An 18,416-nucleotide genomic window follows, 5' to 3' on the forward strand; every position below is an offset into this window, starting at 1 on the left:
ACTGTTCCAGTTAACGCAACACTGCTTCCTTGTGAAAACTTACAACGCAAAAGAATACAGACGCACGTAGTATACAGAGATAAAATTAGCACTTCAACAAAAGTGTTGCTGGTGCCAATGAGGGAGGGGGATAATTATTTTCTGAACCTCTTTCCAGTTGTCCCATCAAGTTCCTTCTTTCTTTTCTATCAAATTCTAACCATTTGCACTGTAATAAATAAATAACGATTTCATATGCTGGTAAGTTGTTAAAATTATCTATACCGCCTATGTGTGAAAACGTTGCTCATGGCCACCACAACCTGTGCATGAGCTACGTACATCTGTAAAAGGCGCGGAACAGAAACGGCCCTGCTGCCAGGCATTGCTGACCGCAGACAGTCGGAATCTCTCACGCGCCGGCCGAACAAAAGCATCCTGCAGGTACGTAAATTAACCTACGAAACCACGTGCACATACTTTCGCGCTGTCAAAACCTGAAACTCTGGTAATTACTCGCGTGTCTGAGCACACCGCGTGCTTGTGTCGTGTTTCAGCAACACGAACTTTCAACGTGCGCGCGCTTTACGCCTTAAAAACGCCTTGAATAATGGTGCTTTTCTCTATTTCTTCCGCAAATCCGACACGACATTCTTAAGGCCAGTTACCGACTGACAAAGCAAGATCTAGATTGAAAAAACTGCTCCGCAGGACTCGAACGAACTTTTCCGCGGATTTCCTCCCGTAGCGTGTTAGCCGTCGTCTGCTACGGCAGGCCCACTGCCGGCGGCGCCACCGTCGAGGCCGCGCCGAGCGGAGGAGGAGAGAAGTGAATGGCGCTACTTTGGGAGATTGAGGGGTTTTATCCAATGCGCGCGTCCCGCGCCATCTGTCGGGGCAGCGCCGTACATGGTGAGGAGGGGTTCTTCTGTGCTTGCCGCAAGATGGCTCTGCGTGTGCGGAACGCGCAGACGGAATGCAGCGGAAACGAACTTCGCTACTCGTGTAATTGCGACTTCTGTGAGTTACATGTTCATAATTACCGATATACACCGCAGTATAACTTTCCACGGCTCCTTTCGAAGGCAACACCGCATTCACTAGAGGCGCGTTTGTACCGCTTGGAAGCATCGAACTCGTGGCTGAGTCCATTCCTTCGTCGGCTCTCGTGCGCGTCGGACGCTGGGATCATGTGCTCTCTCCGAGCGGTGTCAGCGGCTTCAGGCCGTGGTTCTACTGTATCTGATGAGGATTACAAGGTTATTCTGCCCCAACTGCCAACTGGAAACGCTTCCCTGAACACTGTATTTCTTCATTGCGATGTGTCTGCCAGGCCCTACAGAATCAACGATTTCGAAGCAGAAATTGAGCGCCTACAAGTAGTCAAGGATGTAGCATCGATCGGTGCCTACCAGATGAATCACGTCTGGGCGCTAACGACATATTCCATGGCCGCAAAACAAGTGCTCGTAGGTGCAAAGGAACTGCGCATCAAGGGTAAAAGATGCCTTGTCATCGACCCCAACGACAGTCAGGTGAGAGTCAAACTTCACTGGCTTCCTTACCATATCAGTGACGACGCCGTGCGAAAAGCGTTGGAACCATACGGGAAAATTGAAGAAATGAGTAGAGAAACGTGGATGACTGGAAAATTCAAGGGAGCGCAAACCGTATCCAGCTTTTCTGGACACACGGGTTTAGTTCGCGTGAATGCCACCACGTGGCGTACTCACCTTAAACTTTTCAAACTTCCCGCGGTGACGCGTGATGACGTAAACCAAACAAAAATAAAAAAAGTAAAAGCTATCCCTGCGCATTGAACTTCGCCACAATACTTGTCCCGCCGGCGTTATCAGTGTTCTTGATCAAGCGTATTCGCTCGTCGCCTGGAAATTGCTTGTCATCCAGCGTTTACTCGCGACCAGCAATTGTTGATTCTGGGCTTTTGATTCGGTTCTTTTTTTTCTCTTTTCCTTTTCTTTTTCTTTTTCAATCGACGGAGTAAAGAAGCTAGCCTAACCGTCAGAAGCACTTCGGGGCAGCCTTTCTTCAATCGGCATACATTGTTAACGTCCGAACATCGCACCGCGCCTACTAGAGACGCCGTCGTGGATGGATTTTGATTTTTCCTTATCGAATTCGTTAAGGTGCACACAATTATTTCACTAGCGACTTTGCAATGCGCACTCATGGGCTATCGCTGCAGCTGCAAATCTAGATGTGCTTAAGTATTAAGACATATACATGGATATGTCGGTTTTTCACCTTGACACAAAAGTCACGAAACAAGAGTTGAGCAAACTGTCCCTGTGTCGTCGCAGGGTGTGAGAGGGTTGGTATTCCATGCTAAAGTGACTAGCGCAAGAGTTGACACGGGACACTAAAGAGGCGACAAGGATAAGCGCAAACTTCCAACTGGGCGCTTGTCCTTGTAGCGTCTTTAGTGTCCCCTGTCCACTCTTGCACTTCATGTCGTCATCCGTTAGCATGCTATGGCCGAAGCTGCTCGCAATATTACGTCACATTTACTGGACACCAGGCCAGGTACACCCTTGGGTACGACATATACAGTACTTGCAGTTAGCTTCCAAAGTAGTCTCCTACGGCGGTTATCCAAGTGCGTGAAGCAAGAACGCTATTTAAAATTATTGTGCAGTAATATATGCGGGATTTTTATGTTCTCCACATTCACTACCATGTTGCCGTTCCGCCTTTATTATATAGCCGCAATGTAGACTAGCAGCTATCGATCGCCATAAAGGCTATCCAGATATTCAACCCTTAATGACCATTGGTTATCTTCCCTCCTCATTACATGTCCTGCCCATGCCAATTTCTTTTTCTTGATTTCAACTAAGATGTCATTAACTCGCGTTTGTTCCCTCACCCAATCTGCTCTTTTCTTATCCCTTAACGTTACACCCATCATTATTCTTTCAATAGCTCGTTGCATCGTCCATAATTTAAGTAGAATCCTTTTCGGAAGCCTCCAAGTTTCTGCCCCGTAGGTGAGTACTGGTAAGACACAGCTAGTATACACGGACTGGATTCCAAGGGAAGGGAAGCGTAGCAGGGGGCGGCAGAAAGTTAGGTGGGCGGATGAGATTAAGAAGTTTGCAGGGACGACAGGGCCACAATTAGTAGATGACCGGGGTTGTTGGAGAAGTATGGGAGAGGTCTTTGCCCTGCAGTGGGCGTAACCAGGCTGATGATGATAATGATGATGATGACATATCCAAAGACCTCGCGCGCAACTCCTGACACTTAATTGTATTCAAGAGTTGTGCGACTGCCCAGGACATCCTTAAGGAATGTTACATAACGCATTGTGAGGATTTACTTGCCAAAACCACGATTTCATTATGAGGCATGCCGTAGTGGACGATTCGGGAATAATTTAGACCACTTGGGATTTTTAACGTGCGCCTAACCCTAAGTATGCGGGTTTTCGCATTTCACACCCATTGAAATACGGCTGCCGTGGTTGGGATTCGATCCTGAGACCTCGTGATTAGCAGCCGAAACCAATAAAAGCTAAGCAACTACGGAGGGAAAGGAATGTTGGCAATAGGAGGAAGGTGAAAGCCGGCACGTGAGACAATTTGTTCCCATCTTCATTGCGAGAGAATGGGTACCATCTGTCCAAGAATGCACTGTATTCAATGTGGTGGAATCCGCGTCCAATATTTCAGACCCGAATCATACTGTAATTGCTGACGACTAGGCATCTCGCTAATACGTGCAGTCATTTGACAGCTGCCGAGCGCTGGCGTCGGCCACAGGACCTACTTGACCTTTCTTCAACACTTGCCGACATTATCGTCCTATTTCGCACCATTGCGTTTCACCTGAACTGCTTCAACAGCCGATTTATTTGTGCCAGAATTTGGCCACCCTGTCAACGTTATGGTTTATTATTTTTAAGTCATCTTTTATATTTAGGCTAAGGCTGTCGTGAAATTTCCAGCGGTTTCACCTTTCCCAAAATTCGCGCCTTTTTGTCGGCCTCTGTTAATATTTTGGAGGATATTTAATAGACGTGGAAACCATTGCATGGCCCCCTGACCAAGCTGCTCAAAAAGTCATTTTATATCCCTGAGGTCTTGTGCAAGCTTCCGCCTTCTTGCCGTTCATCAACCTCCTGATTTCCCTGTCACCTGTATTCAATTTTGACAACTCCATTCCCACGGAACTCGGCGACGATATGTCCATGGGATTAAAGCCATTTAAATCAATTCTACTGTGGATGCGACAGCCGCTTTTGCTCACTGTGGATGGAAATGTTGGGCTAATGAGCGCCATTCTGAAGCATCTAAATTGATAGTCACAAAATTATGCGTATCCCACGCATGTGCGAATTGATGTAAGCAAAGCTTTCTGTGTTTGTTGTCATTGTTAAACGTAATCTCCACAGAATAGTCAGGCACCCTCTAATGAAATGCTGTCAATGTTTGCCTGATTACGCCCGCCATTGTGATGCAAATAAACGTAACTCGAACTCATTTTCTCAGAAATAAACGCTGAATGAAACGCTGACGTCATCCTGAACAAGATCAACAAGCGCCCTAGTGCTCGATCTTACGATGCCCCTGTTTGTAAGCTTATATTCGTGATTTGGTTATTTGGGGGGGGGGGGGCGAAGGCGATGTGTTCTTATACCGTAGAAACATCCCTCGGACGTCTCTGATGTGCTCGTTTTTATTCTCAAGTACCCAATGAAAACTGTCATCGCTGCAACTTCATGGTGTCCTGGTGGCAGGCCACCATGGCATGTCGCGCAAGTATGACCACGCTGATTCATTTGGATTGGCATATACTATTTGGTGCGTCATACTTCTCCACATTCATTTTTCAAGCTATACCAGAGCTTGAAAAGGGCGGCCAACTCACTACGTGCCTTTCCTCTGTTTACTTCCTCAAAGTGTGTGTCTATCGCTGTGGTTACCAAATACGCCCAGCGGTATGCTACCACTCAAGCCTTTCTGTCGGCTGAGCAACTGAAGTCGCAGGCTTTCTTCAACACGGCGTCGACGTTCAATATGGCTATCCTCAATTACTTTTCGCGGACTTCGCTCACCGCCTTCTCTCCAATGTCATCTCCTATAATACTCGCTCCTGCAAGACACAACACAAACACGCAACGACCTTAATGAAGTATCAATAACGCGCTAGTTGAAATGCTGTCGACGTATATTTCCGCTGAGCACCGGGATTGGAGCATGGTCCTGTCTATGGTGACATTATTGGTCTACAGCGTCGCTCAACAACACCGCTCGTTACTCATCACTTTTTTTTTTTTGCCGACAAGAGTATAGCGTATCTCCTCTGAATGTACTTTCGGCTTTAAGTGGGACCTTGCACGCCCGCTTATTCTGTTACGTTGACGGCGACCGTTGTCGTCAGGCTGCCGCCTAATTCTGAGCGTCGCAGTCACCAGAGTGCGCAGAAAGCTGTCTTCCCAAACAAACCACCGGGATTCGAGCCCATCTCCCAAATGCAGCATCTTGCATTTGGGAGATGGGCACTCTAACCATTAGGCTACCACCTGCCTCCACCAATTTCCGTTTATCTGCCTTCCCACTTCTCGTTTTTGCCGCAGACGCAGGAAGAACGGATGCAGAAACGAAAAAAAAAGTAAAGATTGCTTGAGCAGCCAGTGACGCATGACTTTAACTTTGTCAGGTTACCCTCATTGGAGCGCATGTAGGCTTGCGGCTTCGTGCAGATGGTGGGTCGCCTTAGCTTTATTGTAAATTTGCTTTCACCAACTCTTTTCAGCTAGAACTGAAACGCCGGACAAAAATGAGACCTACCGTTGAACATTTTTCTTGTTTTCTAGGTTTAAATCAAAAACGCTCATTAACACAAATAGTGATTTTTTTAAGAAATGGCATAAGGATACTATATTTCAAGGTCATGTTTTGCCAATACGGCCCGGCACCACGTATCGACGAAAGGGCATCAAAGTGCCGGTGCACGCGGCAGGTTACTGAATGAAGAAAACAGGAAACGACTGTTTTTCAGTTCTCGCAACATATTGTACACAGAACACAAGGCACCCACCACCATGACATTCTTTTTTTTTTACAACAGCGACACACAATGCCGGACTGATATACTTCCTAAAGGGGTCTCATTTCATTTTTCATCGCAGAACCGCAAGCACAGTTGCGTCGCGCGTGCTTGCAGCCACGTACTGTAACCGTGCTCCTTTTCCTCTAACAATATGGCCGCCGGCGGCTTCAAGCGCTCCCGTAGGTGGCGGATTGGACTGTCACTCCAGAAGTTTAAATACATAACCTCTTTGCATAGAAACGACGGCATGATTGTTAACATCATTGCTCTCCAGACTGAGCTTGATGAGCTAACTCATTGGTGTGGTAGGGCAGATGGTAATTAACGCAGACACAACTATACATCTCAAGTTTACTTCCGCTGCTAAGGCGATTCCTAATGCCCACACATTTAATAATACTATCATTGAAACTTCAGCGTCGGTGAAATATACCGCGGTATAAATTTTAGCTCGTATTTATCCTGGAGCACTCATATTGATCTGATTACTACCAAACACTTAAAAAAACTTGGTCTTCTTAGACGCCGACTACACCAAGCCAACCAGGACACAAAACTACACGCATTCAGCATGCTAATCAGGCCTGTGATAGAATACGCATCCGTGATCTGAAACCGTCATTATACCTATCTTATTAACATGCTGAAATCTATACAAAACAAGGCTGCTCGATTCATCCGTTTCCGTTACTCTCGGTATCAAAGTGTAACAATACTGAAAATATCGCTCCGTCTCCCGCCTCTGGTCACGCGCAGAAAACACAGCCGTTTATCTTTTTTCCATACTCTCTACCACAGCAACACACCATCCGCAAGTTCACATCTTCTCCCGGTGCCGCACACACCGGCTTGTGTAGATCACATGAAGAAGACTAACCCATTTTCGCTCGGACAGAACGATACAAATACTCACTTTTGGTCCTGGCTATTGAAGAGTGGAATTCGCTTCCTTCTAGCATTGCGGCTATCGCTGGAACATCATAATTTCAAACAGCTCTTTGGTCATGCTTAGAAAATTCCACTGTAGAATGATATGCGGTTCTTTTTTTTTCATTGTGCGCGCGTGGGCCGTAACGTTCCGTGGAATATTAGATGACATGTTTTGTAACTTCTGAAGGTGCGATTTTTGTTTTGTTTTGTGGGCTTTGCTACATGTGCATTATTTCAGTACCTGTTCCTAGCCATTCTTTCCCCTGTCAACTTGTACCTGGCTTATTAACTTGTTTATTCCTGTCTTCAGCCGTTCATATTCTGTGTTGTATATTGTCAAGTTTTCTTTGATGAATCCCCCCCTAGGTAACGCCCGCATTTGGCCTTTAGGGTATTGAAATAAAATAAATATTGTTGGCTTGGATATGTTTGGCACGAGGCCCAAGTCGGTACCCTGTCTTCTAACGCGTTCTTTTGTTTTCGTCTCTGTCTTGAAGGGACGCGCACCGTAACATATTGCAATGGTGCTTGCGTTGAGCGTATGTAAGGCGAGAAACGCGGTTCTAAAATGTCTGTTCACTAACTTATGCAGTAAACCCATGTTTATAGTATTCGCGCAATAGTAAGAGTCACGAGTATGGCAACCGTAACCGCAAGCGTCACGTTATAGTCGTAACTTGTCGCGACAGCGTAGTTGAAATCCACTGACCCTGCCACTAAAAAATACGTGGCGAGGTATGGCTGATGAATAATTAATTGCGAAGATTGTTTTTCAGTAAACGTTTGTTACCAAGAACGGCGGGTGCTTATACTACCGTAAATGACGGATGCTTGGCGGTGACTCCAATCATTTACTCGCCACATCACAGATCTACACTAGAATTCAACTGGTTTCACCAACTCTTACTTATATTCTCTCGCCCCTAAGCTGCGACTTTGCCTGCCACCCGACCTCCAGCTTTTCCTCTTTGTCCCCCGCTTCTTTCCCAATCTGCTGAGACGTGCTTCCTCTGATGCTTGCTCTTCTTTTTTTATCAATAAATGAAGGCATTCATTCACGCATTCCTATGTTACTGCAGAAAATAGCGTGTCTTTACATAACCACCCTCTGTCTCACCTGGAATCTCCAATCGCAAAACAAAGTTGCGGTGTTGCAAATGGCTGGGCGTCACATATACAATTTTCTACGAATGGCCAGTAGCACGGCGGGAAATTTTCGGTGGGTGACGAGACAGTATATAGAACACCTCTGCAATATCCACACTCAGTGCTCTGCTTCGTTAGCTACTATTAGCCGCTACTACGAAGTACGAAATGAAAGAAACCAAGCTGGGCTGGTCACGGACAGCTCTTTTTCGATTCGTGATGCGTCGATATAAGATATATATATATATTTCTTATATAAGCCTAAATGACAGCGATATAAGCGAGGTGAGTTACGCTAGTTCGTTGGTTTTGACTAACGACGCTCTTCATGCAGCACTTTCGTCTTATGCGTGTTTGCGAACGGGAATGAAAGACAGGAGGGTAACACGCCTTCCTGAAATTAAACATTCGGAATAACTGTTTGTTTGACGGTTAGACATATGTTGAGGGCCCCCGATACGAGCCACCTGCAAGTCTGTATTAGCTTGCAAAGAGGAACTCAGATTAAACGTTGTCAAGAGGATAGGCTTTTAATTATCATGTAGATATCTTTATTGAAATTCCTTACCATGAGGTGAAAGCCGACTAATAAGCATTTATATTTTCTGTGTTATTAAAACGTCCTGTTAATAAAAGGTTGCTGTGTTTTACAGCCTCCTAAATTAGGTTATAAAAAATAAATTGATGCGGTAAGTGTGTAAACGCAGACGCAAGAAAAGGCCTAGTCTGTTTCCAAGTATTCACTCAATGAAGATGGAGCACCTCTATACTCTCACATTGTAGGGATGTCAAGAACAAAACACTTCCAAAGAGTGAGTCACGAATATATCTCATTATAAGGTGAGCTTGCGCTGGAAAAGAAAACGCTCAAAGCGCAACGATGGCTGCGCGCAAAGTGCTTCCTCTTATTCCGATCTACGGATCAAGGCGTCAGTTCGTCAGACTGAAATGCTCGTACATTGCAGCGCAATCTCGGGTCCTCAAATGTGACGGCAAATGTAGGCCAGTATTCGCTTCACGCGCGCAATCTGATAAGATAACGCTCTTTCGCTACTGAATCCGTGACAACATACTGGATATTAGAAACACATGCAGGCGCATCTTGAGCTAACTGATAACTTTGGAACTGTGGTTAGACGCTAACCCCCCCCCCCTCCCCTAGAAAAGGAATACAGTTGCTTTCAATATTAGCTGAAAAATAGTGCTTGTCGTTTAAAAAGGGCCTCCAACACTGCACGGCGGCGCCGACATACAGGAAATTCAAGCGCGAACTATCAAACCAGCGTATCGTGGTTCAATGTATCCCAATAGTCCAGGGGCCAGTTCCACCACGGCTACTGTGTCGGAGCTCATATTTCATGTCAGTATTATTTGTCACAAAATCACAGTATTTTTTCTTTAGATCTTATCATTAGACAGCTAAAATACATCCAGCGAAAGCCTCATCTTAATATTTCAGTACTTTTCGTTCTAACGTGCACATCCGTGCTGATCCATATGTTACAAAGTACTGAAAATGTACCCAATGCTTTCCTCCAGGCAGCAGTTTTTATTCCTTATGATGCCAGGAAACCGAGCCTGATGCCACCAACGCTCAGGCACTTAATCGGGAGCGCGCACAATGTTCTCGCACACCTTGTGGGATGTACCGTAGCGCTGAGGTGCTTCTTGTATAATATATAAGAATCGGTTGTAAAGGCAGTCGTGCAAGGTTGGGCACATCTGCTTAAGCTCATGAAGTTGATTTGTGCCAAGATAACCTGTCCAAGCTTTCACACTTACTTTATAAGAAGTCTACAACACCATCAATATGCCGGCTGCTTTTAACTGCACAAAACAAAACTATTGAAATGATACAAACAATGATAACATCATTTTATCATTCGAGTGTTCAGATTGGTAATCTCTAGATGCGGAGTAAGTTGAGAAGTTGTTTGCGTAATTAACAAAGCTACGTTAATTAAATTTTCAGTAATGGTTCTTACGTGGCTAAAGACAATGAGAAGTTTAGAGCCCGTGCTTGAGATTATGCAGCCAATCGAAAACTTTCGACTAAACATGCTTCTGTAAGAGCCATGCAAACAAAAAGTTTCCAAGTAAACACTCTTGGAAGGCGTAACTGACGCAGAGAAGGAACATCTGTAAAGCCACAGAAAGAACAGCAGTTCACGACGGGACACAAAGGAGGAACCACACACAAACTGCGCTAACAACTTTAAGCGCTGTTTATGTGATAATGAAGCAGCTAGACCGTCAGTCATTCCTTCCAAACCTGTAAAGCCAACCTGACCACATCTAGCCTTTCGGGATGCTGTCATCAATAGTATGGCCCCGCGAACATATTCCACGTGGCCTTATATATAGTCGCATTCCATTTTTATTCATGCTGTTTTCTCGAAAGCAAGCAGTTTAAAGTTTTGGTGTCAATGCGACAGTGTACGTGTGCCGCCGAAAGCTTGCTTGGTCGCAGAAGCGATGCATGACTGAATGATGGTGCAGATTTAGCGCGCCGCTGGCATCAAGACAATGCGCGGCCGCCGAGTGAAGGAAGATAACGAAAGTGAACAGCTTGGTAGCTGCTCACGGAGCCGTGCCGATGGGGACGGTGCCATCATGACGAAATCTGAGCCGGCGATATTGATGGATGCAGCGTTTTTGTTCTCTTTTATTCTTTTATTCTTTTTTTTACAGCGAAGTCGTTAAGAGGAAGCTTTAACATGGGCCCTTCTCCGACTCGGCCTATTCAAATAGATGTAAAACGCCGAAATGCTTTTCTTTGATAACCCCTGGACCGATTTTAATGAAATTTGTTGGATTCGGGAGAGAAAGGTAAATTCTAGTGACTATTGGAAGCGGAATTTCTATTTAGGGCCTGAATTTTGGTAAAAGATATTCAACAATTCGAAAGGGCGAAAAGTACACAAGCACGAAGTTTACAAATTATTAACTCCAGATCAAGAACTGATATCGCGGTTCTGTAAACAGCATCCATTAGACAATTCCAATATGCCGATTTATATCTTACGTGAAGTCGTTACGTTGTGAACAAGGGTTGTGGAAAAGCTGTATTTCCATATTACTAAATTTTTTTAAGATTCATGCGTAATATATCAATTTTGTCTGCTTTAGATGTGCTGTTAGGTGCAATGTACATAATTTTGATATCAGTTTTCTTTGCCGAAAGAGAGTTGTAAACTCGATGGTTTCGTTTTCTTAAAATTTGTAATTTTGGACAATTTTGAATAAACAAATGATGACCTAATTCAAGAATTCGAAACCAACAGACACTAGATTTTAAGTTCTTGTTTTAAATGCAACAAACCTTGTCAAATTAGATGCAGTGGCTGTCCAGAAAAACGAATTCTCCTTTTACATTTATTTAGATAGGACCACCAGAGCTAAAGCTTCCTCTTAAGGGCTACTTTCTCCACGATCGCGTCCGCGTGTAGAGCCAAATCCTGAAGGTAGCGTAATACCGGCCCGACCCGCAGCGGTGGTGAAGCATGCGTTCAGCGTTCCCCATATGTGGGCTGATCCCGAATGTAACGCCATGCCGGGAAGACCCGCGGCGGAGGTGAAGCAGGCGTTAAGCACTCCCCATACGTGGGCCGATCCCGAAGACAGTGCAATGCGGGGCCGACATACGGTGGAGGTGCAGTTCACCATTAAGGGACCCACATACACAGCTTTGCAGGTCATGTTTCTTCACAGAGTGGAAGGGCACTGAGATTTTTTAGTTATCCGCGTTTATCCTGCATGCGTCTGCGATGAAAACAAGAAGCAGGTATGCCTGGAAAATCTAAGGTGGTGGAAGCAGGTGGTAGCGGAGAGATTAGCATACTCAGCCCCTGCAAGTACTTATATCTGCATTGACATGGGTTCGTGGTAGTGATAGCGACCAAAGCTCTACTTTTTCTGCGTACTCTAGTCATTGTGAAACTAAGGATGTGCTTAGCATGCCCAGTCACTGAATGCAAATTGCAGCAGTTACGAGTGGTGGAATCCCGCTGGGGCTGATTGTGAAGAAAGCTTCCTTTCTCTGTCCACTCTCGCGATGGTGAAGCTAAAAATGAGGAGGAGGCCTGACGGACACAATGTTGATCGTCACCATAACAGAATGGATGGACGACGTGCGGAAAGGAGAAACCACACCAAGTTTTTAGCACTTAATTTGTCCTACAGTAAAGCGCTACAATGGCTAGTATGCCCTCATGGGAATGGTAGACCGAACTGCTTCTCACTGCTAACACTGGACTGATACTAAGAAAATACTCCGTCCGCAGGCACCACGCTACACTGAAATTAGCAAAACAGTGTCAGTTTATAAACAGATATTGCCAATTATCTGGTGTCCTTCTTGTGTGTGTGGAGGGCATAAAGGTCCTGGCAATGAAATGGTAGTATTTTCGTTTTTGCTCCAGTTGCACACAAACAAAATTCTTTGAAGTAATGCGACAGCGATCTACCGGCGGAGAAGACCAATCCACAAATTAAAAATAATTGCTGGTTTCAGATCTTCCAATTTACTTTGCGCTTAGCTACCATCTGTTATATTTTTCTTTTTGTGCTCTTATAAAGAAGAAAACTCCACATTACTACTATATCAACAACCGTACACAAAATAGACTGGCTTTGAAGCTGTGACCACGCACCGCACTTTTCTACATTTAGCACATGTAGTATTGGGCAACACGTTTGAGCAAAATGATTAGGTTTTCGGTCAAAGCACTGTGACAGGCGGGAAAAACTCGTTGTCATGCCCGGTCGAAACAATACCATCTGAAATCTTATTTACTTATATTCATTTTTGAAAAATCACTATAACCGTTTATACATTTGCTTCGTATGAGATAGCTTGCCTCGTCAATCTCAATAATCTATTCTCTTTTCGGGAGACGGCCTTCGCGAAAAACGACGCAACATGACAGTAAAACATCCAGCAAGGCTCTATCCAATGATTGGCGAAATAGTGCGCTGAGAGCGTGTCGACTAGCGTGCGAGTGAAAGTTGAATTATGATAGTTGTCAGCTTGTGTTGCCTCTAGCACGAGCGAGTAGTGTGAGCAATGACATTGGTGTGAAAATGGTCAGCTCAGTCTGCGATTTGTTCATATGATCTCCGCATTGAACGTCGCAGTTGTCACGATGAGAGTACTTCTGTGACATTATCAGCCCAGTGGGCTGGGAAGGCTCGAGTGGTAGCTCACCTTGAGGAGTATTGAGTAACAATTATTAATATACATACTTTGCGATGATGAAAAAGATGCAGAAACACCACTGGTGTTGTCTAACTATTCGTAAACAGGCCCCCCAAATTTCAATTGGCCCAGCCCCAAACATTAGATAGGCCCACCCCCAAATTTCAAGTTGGCACACCCTCAAATTAAAATTGGCCCACCCCCCAATTTTAAGTCGGCCACGCCCAATTTGTTTTTCGCCCAGCCTTAAACTTGGAGTTGGCCCATCCCCAATTTCAATTGGGCCACCACTAATTTTCAAGTTGGTCCACCCACGAATTTCCATAAATCGCCCCCCGAAATTCCAGTCGACGCACCCCAAAATTTAGGTTGGCCCACCCCCATATCGCCCCCAAGTTCAGATTGACCGACCCCGAGATTGCCCCCACATTTAGGTAGGACCAACCCCATATCACCCCCAGATACAGATTGGCCCGCCTCCACAACACCGCCAAATTTATATTGGCCCACTCCAATACCAGCTGGAAATCGAGGTTGACCCACCCCCATAGCAGCCCCAAACTAATGCTGGCCCACCCCTCGATCACCTCAAATTTAGGATGGCCCACCGCAAATCATACCCCAATATAGGTTAGTCCACCCATCACCTTCCCCCCCCCCCCCCCCCCAATTCAGCTTGGCCCAGCCAAACATCACCCCCATGGTTAGGTTAGCGCGTCCCCATGTTACCTTCAAATTTAGGTTGGCCCACATCAGCCCCAAACTTAGCCTGGCCCACCCGTCTATCACCTCAAATTTGGGATGGCCCACCGCAAATCACTCCCAAATTTAGGTTAGCCCCCCTACACCCCCCCCCCCTCGATTCAGCTTGGCCCAGCCCCATATCACGCCCATGGTTAGGGTGGCCCACCCCCCATATCACCCCCAAATTTAGGTTCTCCCACCCCCATATCATCCCCAAATCCAGGCTGGCCCACCCCCATATACTCCCAAACTTAGGCTTACCCACCCCTATATCACCTCAAATTTAGGCTGGGTCACCCCCATATCAGCCTCAAATTCAGCTTGGCTCACTACCATTTCACCCCAAAATTAGGTAGGGCCACTCCCATATCACTGCTAAATTCACCTTGGCCCAAATTTATGCTGATGCCACTTCCAATTTCAAGTTGGTCACCCAAACCCTTTTTATGAAGACCTATATATTTATATGGGAAATGCGTCAAGCTTTTGGCGTTACAGGTACGATATTGCACGATTTTGCTACCAAATTGCTGGGGTACTCGACAAAAAATGCTGCGCATTAAAAGCAAATGCACCGAACGAAGCACATTTATTCAAATGGTTTTTTACGGCCACACCTACGGATTGATACCACTTGGCTGTAGGGAACACATTAACAGTAGCTACTAATCCGGACACTGCACATCTCCTAGTTGGTGCATTTCTTATTTGGATGAATATTTAGAAATAATTAACGTTCGGGCAGCGACTCAGCCTAGCAGACCCTTTGTTCCACAGGAATGTTGCATAGGAATGGCACTGGCCACCGGGTAACATTGTGGCACTGCTGGACGTCATTCGCTCGGAGTGTGTGCCATTAGGACAGCCGAAAGTCGAAGAAAACGGACCTTCCAGAAGAACGCAATAAGAATAGCCATCTTGTTTTTGCAGGTTCCACGCTAAAAAGCACGAAAGTTTTTTTTTTTTCATAACCCAAAGCCATGCGCAAGCTTCTAGTTATTTTGTCCAATGAATAAAACCTTCATAAAAGCGATGACTTAACAAATGAACACGATACTGCTACGTTTTATGAAGGAAAAACAGAAAGCATAATATTTCAAGAGCACCACTGGAAAACCAGAACCGAAAGCAATTCTTGAGTTTTGTGTTTATGCCATTTGGTAGGAGACTATAAGCCCTATCGGCTTTCAAAAAATGCGCTGCTGAAAAACCAAAACCGAAAGCAAATCTTGGGTTTTGTGATTCTGCCATCTAGTGAAAGACTACAAAACTAGGTCCTATGCTGCTTAAAAAAAAAAAACGCTGTGAAGGGGGAATCGAACCATGGCCGCCGTCATGCGGGACGAAAGGTGCTCGCTATTCTACCACTCGGCCACGGCTACCGAGGCTTCGCCAAGGGGTACGCTTATGCTTTTATAGATACCACAGCAATTTTCACGACAGTGTTACAAAAATCGCTTTCGGGAACAGTCTTACGCCATATGTGGAGAGTCGAGAGAGGCATCAATCGAAAGCTGAGTCTCCGGACTACATACGCTCCACTGCGTATTACGATAGACGGGATAGTTTTATTACAGTCATCGTTCTTGCCTCAAAAATCGAGCATAAATTTTCGTCGTTTCCATAGGCTTCCATTGCTAAAACTTTAACTGCTGTGGGAACAAAAGTTTTACGTGCCATAGAGTGATCACTGCATTTGGCTAGTGTGGACTGTCTTCCAGAACACGTTTGTCACCTGCGTTTTTCAATAATCGGCCTGCAGCTTTTGTTATTCGCAAAAAACCCGCTCGTTCCATTCAAAACGCGCTAGCTTCGTGCCGGGCCCGCTAGGGGCGCTAGTTGGTACGTGTCCAGAAAAGCTGGATATGCCTCATCTAGGTCGGTGACTTTGAGACTGAAACACGGATTTACTGTCTAATCGCTTCCGCATCAGATTCGTATTCAGGGCAGCAACACTCTTGTAATTGTGCCTGGACGACCACCCCTGTGTCTGCGATGTAAAAAATCGGGCCATATAAGAAAGGATTGTCGTATCCCGCGGTGTTCTGCATGCCGCAAATTTGGTCACGAAGCTGACGACTGCAGGAAAACTTACGCTGCCATGACACGGGAAGACGGCGAGAACGACGACACAGATGCGCTCATGGACGAGGATGAAGCTGTAGAATCTTTACAGCCTCGTAACATCAATCTTTCCTCGTGGGTGCCTGAGCCTGCAACACCAACCACGAAAAAAGAAGCTGAGGCCGACTCTCCAATGAAGCCTGTATCACCTGTTGTCGCTGTAACAACGGATAAAATCTCGGGGGAGCCCGAAGAAAAGTGCAGTGTAGTGCTTCAAGTTCCGTGCCCTTCAGTGCCTGTGGAGACGCCGACGGCGTCTAAAGTGAGCTACCCAGCAGAACTAGAACGCCTCGAGACGCCCGTGGCGTCTGACGACGCAATATATGCGACAGAAGCAGGGATTGCGGACTTAGGAGCGGAATGTCCCAAGACGCCAGCGGCGTGTGAAGCCCCGTACCTTCCAATGGAAGCGGAGACGCCAGAGGTGTACCATTCCCTGGAGTCTGAGCCGGAGGACGCAAGCAATAGGGCCACAAGGATGCCTGAGTTTGGTTCGGACGAGGATGAAGGCACATCAGGGAGCATTACACAGATGAGAAGCATGGTGCAAAAAGTAAAATCGAAAGCGGCCATGAAGAGGAACCGTGTTACCACGGCTCCTCGGATACCGCCCGTGGAAAAACGTCACAATCGCTCCTTGTGAGCCGGAAAGACCACGCCTCAAAGGTATGCATCATTGGCCGGAGTATCGGCAGTTTTATCACTATGGCTTACTTAAAGCTAGCAACCTTTAACTGCGTGAGCTTGGTCGCACGCAGGAGGAAGCAGTGGTTTCTCAATCTTCTACTGCAAGAAAATGTTGACATTGCGTTTATTCAGGAGACAAAACTTTCATCGAGTGTGCAGTTGGAAGAGATGGACCACTTTGTTCGTAACCATTACTCGTTTTATTTTTCGCCTGCTTGTGGTTACAGCGGAGGGACGGCAGTTTTGGTGAAGACACACTCAGCGGTACTAGTGTACCCCGAGTGGGACAAGGACCGAAACGGCCGTGTATGTAGTGTGGATTTGATATACCGGATGAACCATACAAGCTTGTTTCCATTCATGCTCCGAATGACGCACCGCTACGAAAAGAATTCTTTTCAGGCCTGAGGCAGTATCTTGACTCACCATGCCGTACCATATTTGCCGGAGACTTTAATTGTGTTTTACGTGCTTCAGACTGTTCGAAAAAGCGATCGCCAGATACCAGCCTAGCAGAGCTCAGGAAGCTTTTGAGAGACTATGACTTGCAAGATGTTACCGAGATTGCGCCAGGAGATAATGATGGTTTTACACATTGGCAAGGGGACTGTCATTCAAGGCGTGATCGGTTTTACGTGTCTAGTGACCTCTCATCGTACAACGTGCGTTATAAAGTGCAACCTGTTGCATTCTCAGATCATGCATTTGTCACAGCCGTATTTGAAGAAAAGAAAATAACAAGAAAGAGGCACAAAGAGTGGCAGTCGTGGAAGCTGAATGAGAGTCTGCTGGATGACAAAGAAATATTCGGCAGCATTAAGAATCTAATCAAGGAAAAAACGAAAGGAGGACAGGTAGATACGATATTGTGGGAAGAGATAAAGGAAGAATGTAAGATGTTTCTACTTGCAAAAGGACAGGAAAAATCAGCACTGAAGAAGAGCGAAAAGCTGAGCTTGCTACGAACTCTCAAAAATCTAATCGAAGCCGAAAACTGTCACCCGGGTACCCTCACAGAGGATATCAAAGAGTGCAAAGGCCAGCTGCTGTCAATCTTGGAGAAAGAATATAAAGGCGCTATGATCAGGTCTAGGACGGAATCACAGCAGAGAGATGAGGAACCGCTCAAGATTTTCAAGACAAAAGAAAGACAGCGCGGCATGAAAAACAGAATAGAAGCAATACAGAGCGGGGACCCCAGTTGAAAATGACAACAGAGGTTGTGTTCAGTACTACAGAAATTTCTGTTGTACAACAGGATTTTTCTGTAGTAACTACAGATTCCTGATGGAGCGACAGACTTTTCTGATGTACAACAGACATTTGTTGTTGCTACTACAGAAGTACAGTCTGTCGTATGTCTGTTGTTACAACAGAAAGCTGAAGCTCTACAACAGATTTTTGTAGTACTACAGAAATTTCTGTTGTACAACAGGATTTTTCTGTAGTAACTACAGATTCCTCATCCAGCGACAGACTTTTCTGATGTACAACAGACATTTGTTGTTGCTACTACAGAAGTACAGTCTGTCGT

At 45.6% G+C, this 18,416-nt stretch overlaps 1 protein-coding gene and 1 pseudogene across 1 annotated transcript in view; one reads left to right on the forward strand and one right to left on the reverse strand.

The window, feature by feature from the left end:
• Positions 1-18,416, reverse strand: part of LOC135904210 (uncharacterized) — a 411,027-nt gene that overhangs the window by 335,137 nt on the left and 57,474 nt on the right. The gene's annotated exons all lie outside the window — the stretch shown is intronic.
• Positions 1,148-16,838, forward strand: LOC135904160 (uncharacterized; annotated as a pseudogene).

Source organism: Dermacentor albipictus, chromosome 10, assembly GCF_038994185.2.
Source record: "Dermacentor albipictus isolate Rhodes 1998 colony chromosome 10, USDA_Dalb.pri_finalv2, whole genome shotgun sequence".
NCBI classification, from domain to species: Eukaryota; Metazoa; Arthropoda; class Arachnida; order Ixodida; family Ixodidae; genus Dermacentor; species Dermacentor albipictus.